Genomic DNA, 7,836 nt, shown 5'->3' with positions numbered 1-7,836 from the left:
CTTGAATTTAGCAAAACTACATTCCAGGAATAGTTTTTTTTTTTTTTTTTTTTTTTTTTTTTTTTTCCAGAACCAGGGATTGAACTCAGGCCCTTGCGCTTGCCAGGCAAGCACATATTCTACTGAGCTATCTCCCTGGCTCCCCCTCTAGGAATAGTTTTGAATGATTTACTCACAACATTCATTACCAATTTAAAAAAAAAAAAGTTAGGCAAAGACAGGAGCCTGAACACACAATTCTTACTCTAAAGTATTGTTAATGCTATAATATATTTGTGAGCAAAGAACACACAAACAGTAACACAACACAGAGGTCAGAAGCAACAAATTTTGGAAGCTGAAAAGCGGATGAGTAAGTGGTAATTGAGATCTGAGAAAGCTAAATCTTAGGCTGGCAGTAGGAAAAGCCAGGAAAGGGACTTACTCTAAAGAATCTTCAAAAGGCTCAGGAATTGATAGCATCAGAACCTTCTGCAAAAAATGGTGATAGGTTGGGAGGGAGTGGTAGCTAAGATGAGAATTCTTAAGAAATATTTTCATATAGAATCCTTCAAAAGTTCCACACTTTTTGTTAGCCCAAATGACAGAGTTTTACTCCGTAGAGAAAGCAAAAGAAGTGTCTCTGGACTAGGGAGCATCAGCCACAGCCACAAGAGGGTATAGCTCCAGAACAAGATTGATTAGCTGAATACATGTTCTCGGAATACTTACAGCCTTTCTGCTACTCAGCCTGGAGAGGGTGGGATACCTTCCATATAAGAAATGACAAGTATTTTCTCAAATATCTGGCCAGAGCAGGAGGCATGAAAGATGGGAACTTGGAACAACAAGTTCAAGAAAATCACTCTGCAATGAAACTCAGCTGAATACTTTACCTACAGGCATTTTTTATCTTATCTTCACCATCAAGGGGTAAGAAATCAAAAGACACATAGCCAAAATATCTGAAATGATAGCAGTGCAAATAAACAGATCAATAAGATGCTGGGTAATTCAAGCAGATAAAACTGCACAGATAGTTAGAGAAATGAGGACACCAATAAAACAAATAATTAGTGAATCCAGAGAAAATACTGACAAAAAGAGGAGCTCTAAAAAGACATGTAACCCATGAATGGCCAAAATAGAAAAGAATGGAAGTCCATAAAACAATCTCAAATAGAAATCCAGGAGATTAAAACTTCATTGAAACAACATACAGCAAAATCAACCAAAGTGAGAACAGAATATCAAATCCAGAAGATAGGGATATGATTCGTGATCAACTAATGAGAAAGACCTCAAAAATACACACACCATGAAAAGCCCATATAACGGCTACTAGTGATGCAAGGAGACTAAGCTAAAATTATTGGAATGAATAAAGAATCAGAAAATAGTACAAAGGACATAAAAAATCCTGTTCAGAAAACTAATAGCAGAAAAATTTACAAGCATGGAAAAAGAGTTTGAAATAGAGATAAGTGAGGCATATAGTACTACAAATAGGATTGGGAAAAAAATACACCAAAGCATACAACACTCAAGATTGTAGAAATTCAATGTAAGAACAGAATACTAAAAGCTATTAGTAAAAAAAAATTACCTATAAAGGAAAGCCTATTCAGAATCACAGAGACTTTTTTTTTTTTTAACGTTATTTGGTTGTTGCAGGGTCTCACTACACGGTTTGGACTCATAGTGATCCTCCTGTTTTCAGCCTCCCCAGCACTGGGATTACAGGCATGTGCCACTACACCTGAACTCTGGCTGGTTTAGCCTGCCCTGGGGGGTGGGGCTAGAGTGGCATGCAGTGTAGGGGATCAAACCATGGTCCTGAGCTTGCCTAAGCTTGCTTAAGCAGGCACTTTAGTTAGCTGAGCCATCTCACTTGCCCAACAGAGACTTCTTAACTCAAAATCTTAAGTCAAAGACAATGTAGAGTGAAGTATTTCAAGCCCTGAAAGAAAACAGCCTCCAAACCCACAAAATTATCTTTCAGAATTGATGGAGAAATAAGATATTTCCAGCACTCCAAAAACTTCTGAATGATATTATAGAAAAAAGACAACAAACAGAAAAATTCCAAGAATCCCAAAAGAAAATTCACCTGGCAAGGCAAGTAATAAACGGGGGTGGGGGTGGGAGTGGGGGTGGAAGGGGCCTAGGGAATCAACAACAGGAAAGTAATGTCACAAGGCTATGTCAATACCTATCAGTTACAGCCATCAATTTTAATGGTCTCAATTCACCTATCAAAAGAAGCAGATATGTAGAATGGATCAAGAAACAAGATTAAAAAAAAAAAACAAAAACCCGAACAACCTTCAAAAACAGTTAACATTTAGCCTGGCAAGCATGAAGTCCTGAGTTCGATTTCTGCTATCAAAGCGGGGGTGGGGAGACCCTCCAAAAGAAACAAAATCCTACATATAAGAAACACACTTAACTCCAAAAGAAATTCACAGACTGAAGGTCAACAAATGGAAAACAATACCACACATGACAGGAGCCAAAAAAAGGAGGGGTAACTACTCTATTTGCAAACAAAGTGCATTTCCAGCCAAGACTGATCAGAAGAGACCAAGAAAGTTACTACACACTGGCTAGAGAAACAATCCAAGAATAAGAGATAACAACTACATAAATCAAACACTAAAGGATATGAAAAATCAGACAAGCCTATACACTTGTAATGGGGACAATGCCCTATTGTCACATACAGATCACCTAAACAGAAAATCAACAAAGTAGTATCAGAGCTGAACCAACCTATGAACAAACAGACTTGGTAAATACCTACAGTGTTCCACCTCACAACAATAGAATACACATTCTTCTCTACTATACATGGGACTTTCTCCAAAACAGGCCACATGCTTATGGAATAAAAAGGAATTGAAATTACCACATGCATAGAAATCAATGGTGGGGCTGGTGAGATGGCTCAGTGGTCTAAAGCACCTACTTAGAACAAGCTTAGCAACGTACATGGACCAAGGTTCAATCCCCCAGCACCACATGCCAGCCAGCCCCGCCCCCTGGTGGGCTGAGCTGGCCCCACACACACACAAATAAATAAATTAAAAAAAAAAAAAAGGAGTTTCTTTAAAAAAAAAAATCAATGGTAAAAGAAATCATAAAAACTATATAGACACATAAAAATTAAATAACATCCTCTTGAACAACTAATGGTTTGCAAATTGGATTAAAGAAGAAATTAGACAGTTTCTATAATTAAATGACAATGCCAAAACAACATATCAGAACTTACTGTGATCCATGAAAGCAGTCCTACAAGGGAAACTTAAGAGTGGTGAGAAAAACAGAACAAGCTTAAATAAATAACCTAATGGTGACCTTCAAGCTTCTATTGAAAGAAGAGCAAGTGAAACCGAGAACAAGCATGAGGGAAGAAATTATAAAGATCAGAGAAGAAATTAATACAATAGAGATTAAGAAAACAATACAAAGAATCAATGAGTCAAAGGGTAGGCTCATTATGATATTAAATAAAATGGATAAACCATTAGTCAACTTTAAGAAAACAAAAGACTCAAATCCATGCAATTAGGAATGAAGAATGAAATCACAACAGATTCTGCAGAAATCCAGATGATCATCAACACCTACTTTGACAACTTACACTCTAACAGGATGGAAAATGCAGAAGAAATAGACAAACTCCTTGATAAATATGAATTACCAAAGTAGAATCAAGAAGATACACAAATTCTGAATAACCCAGTATTGGCCAATGAAATTAAATGAGCAATTAAAAAAAAAAAACCCTCCACAAAGAAAACCCCAGTTTCTGAAAAATTCACTGCTGAGCTGTATAAGAAATTTAGAGAATATCTAATGCCACTACTCCTCAAATTCTTTTTTTTTTTTTTTTTTTTTGGTGGTACCAGGGATCAAGCTCAGGACCTTGCGCTTGCCAGGCAAGCACTTATTCCACTGATCTATCTTCCTGGCCTCAAATTCTTTAATTAAATTGAAAGGGAAGCAATACTCACAAACTAACTCTCTAAAAACAAGCATTATTCTGACATCAAAATCAAAGAAGGATTCAACCAAAAAAGAAACACAGGCCAATTTCCCTAATGAATGTTGAAATACAGGCCAATTTCAACAATGAAAGTACAGGCCAATTTCCCCAGGCCAAAAACTCAATATTATACTGGCAAATAGAATGCAGGAAGTCATCATGAAATTACACATCATAACAAGTAGGATTCATTTCAGGGATGCAGGGATGGTCCAGCATATGCAAACCAATAAATGTAATATACCACATTAACAGAATGAAGAATAAAAATCACATGTTCATCTCAATTGATGCAGAAAAACCATTTGACAAAGTCCAACAACTATTCATGATTTAAAAACCTATAGAAAATGAGAATATCCCTAATCTCAATCTGATAAATTCCATCTCTGACAAACCAACTGCAAACATCATACTAAATGGTCAAAAAGTGATTTACTCCAAAATCAGGAACAAGACAAACATGCCCTATTATCACTTCTATTCAAGATAGGTTTAGAAACATTAGAGCAATCAGACAAGAGAAAGAAATGAAAAATAGATGGATCAGAAAGGAAAATGTTAAATTATAATTTGGTGATGATAGGATAATCCACATAAAAGACACCCAAGTTTGACAGTATAGCAGGATACAAAGTCAGTACTCAAAAATCAGCAGCATTCCTGTACAAAAATAACAAACTGATCGAGAGAAAATAGAGAAACACCCTTTTCACTATAGCATTAAAAAATGAACTACTTAGGAATCAATCTAATGAATGACGTGAAAGAACTATACACTGAAACTGATTACTCTGAGAAAGGAGATCAAAGATGTTATCAGAAAATGGAAATATATTCTTTTTTTCCTAAGTAGGCAGAACCAAGACAGTTAAAGTCACCAAAATTCGTACACAGATTTAATGCAATACTGAACAAAATACTACTAGCGTACCTCACAGAACTAAAAGAAAACAATCCTAATATTTATTTGAAACCAGAAGGGACCTAAAATAGTAAATGCAATTCTGGGCAACAAAGGCAAGGTGGGAGGCATCACAATCCCCAAATTGAAATTATACTACAAATTTACCTCAATAAAAACAACATGATACTGGCAAAGGAAAAAAAAAAAAAAGACCCAAGGATCAATGGGACAGAATAAAAGATGCAGAAAGAACTCTAAGCATACTAACCTATCTTATCTTTGACAATGATGCCAAATACTGCACAGGAAGAAAGACAGGCTCTGTAAGTAGTGCTGGAAAAACTGGCTTTCCACATGCTGAGGATCTCTTAGCATGCATTAAACTAAAATCTAAATGAATCAAAGTTCTAAATATAAAACTAAAACTCTTATTCTGCTGGAAGATAAAATAAGTAAAATCATGGAAGAAAAGGTATAGGTAAAGACTATGAACAAAATCCGGACTACGCAGGAAATACTACAAAGAATCAAGAACTGGAATTACATCAAATTAAAAAGTTTCTACACAGCAAAAGAAATTACCACCAGAGTGAAGAGAAACCCACCAAAAGGGAAAATTTTCTTTTTTAATTCTCAAAAGACTAAGATCCAGAAGTTGTAAAGAACTAAAAAAAAAAAAAAAAATCAGACTCTCCAATTTAAAAATGGGTATCTGAAATGAACAGACATTTGTCAGAGGTAGTAGAAATGGTGAATAAATACATGTCAAATACTCAACATCACTGGTTATTCTGGATATGAAAATTACAACAACACTGAGATTCCATTTTGCTTCACAAAGAATGACGACCATCAAGAAATCAAGTAATAACAAATGCTGGTGGCATCTGGGGAAACAGGAACCTTTCTTCACTTTTCATAGGAGAGTAAACTGGTACAACCAACAAGGAAATCAGTATGAAGATTCCTCAAAAAACTAAAAATAGAAGTTTCATTCAACCTATTTGTCTTCTTGGTATCTTCCCTAAAGAGTTAAAAAGCTTCAGATTACAGTGAGACACACACATCCATGTTCATAGCAGCACAATCTGTAATAGTTAAATCTTGGAAACAGCCCAGATGGCCATCAAAAGATGAATGGATATAGAAAATGTGGTATTTACATACAATGGAGTACTATTCTAGCATAAAGGGCAAACTAGAATCATTCATAGGAAAAGGGATATGCCTTGAGACCATACTTTTAAGTGAATCAGACACATGTTTAAATATTGCATTATTTCTCTTCTGTGAGAAACTGAAGTGTAAATAAGGACCAAAATTGAGGATAGATACCAGAAAGTGTTGCGAACCTGTGCAGCTCTTGATGTTCTTGGAGGTGGGGGACAGTGAAAGGATGAAGAAATAAAGAGAAGAGATGGAAGCTGAGGTCAGGCGGAGCCCTCCCTCTCCTGATGGGAAGAACTGTTCAAGAACAGCAGAGTGTGTATTTCTTGATTTATTTTGGTATTCGGAATTGAACTTACCTCATGCCTGCCAGGCAAGTGCTGTGATGCTGAGCTATATCTCTGGCCCCAGAGTGTCTATTTATGCACTCAAGGGGTTGATGTCAATTTTAACCTCTCTGCCTAGCAACCTGTCTGCAAGCTGGAGCAGCTTATTCACATGGCTTGAGGGAGCTCTCTGTGTTCTTGGACTGGCTTTGTGTTAGCCTGGCCTGTGTGACTGATTCTCAGCTTCAGCCACTCCCTATGAGAAAGTAGGAAGAAAATGTTTAAATGGGAAGGAGATCAAGGAAGGACACAGGGGGATGTAAAGGGAAAAGGAACAAAGAGAATAGAGGAAAATATTGAAAACAAAGCTTCTGTAAATCGGAAGGGAACAAAGGTTGAAGGGAGGGGAGAGGAATTGGGAAAGAAAGAAGAATCAAGACATATTGCATACAGGTACAAATTTCTTATGATGAATGTGATCATTATGTATATTAAAGGTGTTCCAATATAAATATTATATTGTTTCTCTTGTGTGAGAAACCAAAGTATAAATGATGAGTGAAATAGGGGATAGATATTAGGAAATGAGAGGGGAGAGGATGAGGGAAAGAAGAGAAAGGGATTTAAAGGAAAAAAAGAATTGAAAAAAATGGAAATAGAGCTTTTGTAAATGGGAAGAGGGAGAACCACTGGAGGGAGGGAAGTGGAAAGAGATAAATCAAGAACTGAGACATGTTATATTCCTGTACAAATCTCCCATGATGAATGTGTTTATGTACTATAGACTAATGGCGAAAAAAAAACAACAAAACCCTCAACGAAACAAACAAACAAAAACACTACCCACCACCACTTAAAGAAGATATTAAGGGAAGAAAATCAACTTGAAGGAAATTTGGAAGAGATTAACAGAGGAAAAGTGCTGAATGACAAGAGAATACTGGAAATACAAAAATTATAACAAAAATAAAAAATGAAGAAAATGCATCATAAGAAAACTTCAAAAATCAAAACAGCCCTTCTGCCCCACCCATCATCCTTGTAGACAGAAGTTAGAAAATCTATCCATGAGAATGCCAGTACAAGTTCTCATATGTCCTGAGCCAGGAGTGGTGATGCATGCCTGTATTTCTAGCACACAGGAGGCAGAGGCAGGAAGGATTGTGACTTTCAGGCCAGATTGGGCTGCAAAGTGAGTTCAAGGTCAGCCTGAACTACACAGTAAGACAAGTCTCAAAAAAAAAGACAAGGAAAGAATTCTTTACAAATTAAGAACATGATAGCAAAAATGAAAACCTCAACTTTTACTTGATATACTCTCAATATATAGCAAAAATGGGAAAGGCAAGAAAATCAAAGAGGGGAGAAAAGACAGAGGAAAAGGAAGAGGAAAAGGAGGAGGAAGA

The 7,836-nt window shown here is 36.3% G+C and overlaps 1 protein-coding gene across 6 annotated transcripts in view; it reads right to left on the bottom strand.

The window, feature by feature from the left end:
- Golgb1 (golgin B1) overlaps positions 1-7,836 on the bottom strand; it is an 86,938-nt gene that overhangs the window by 11,945 nt on the left and 67,157 nt on the right. The window lies entirely within an intron of this gene.

The sequence above is a fragment of the Octodon degus genome, unplaced genomic scaffold, assembly GCF_000260255.1.
Source record: "Octodon degus isolate 3935 unplaced genomic scaffold, OctDeg1.0 scaffold00147, whole genome shotgun sequence".
NCBI lineage: Eukaryota > Metazoa > Chordata > Mammalia > Rodentia > Octodontidae > Octodon > Octodon degus.
The sequence above is the reverse complement of the archived record's forward strand: the minus strand, read 5'-3'. Positions and strand labels throughout refer to the sequence as shown.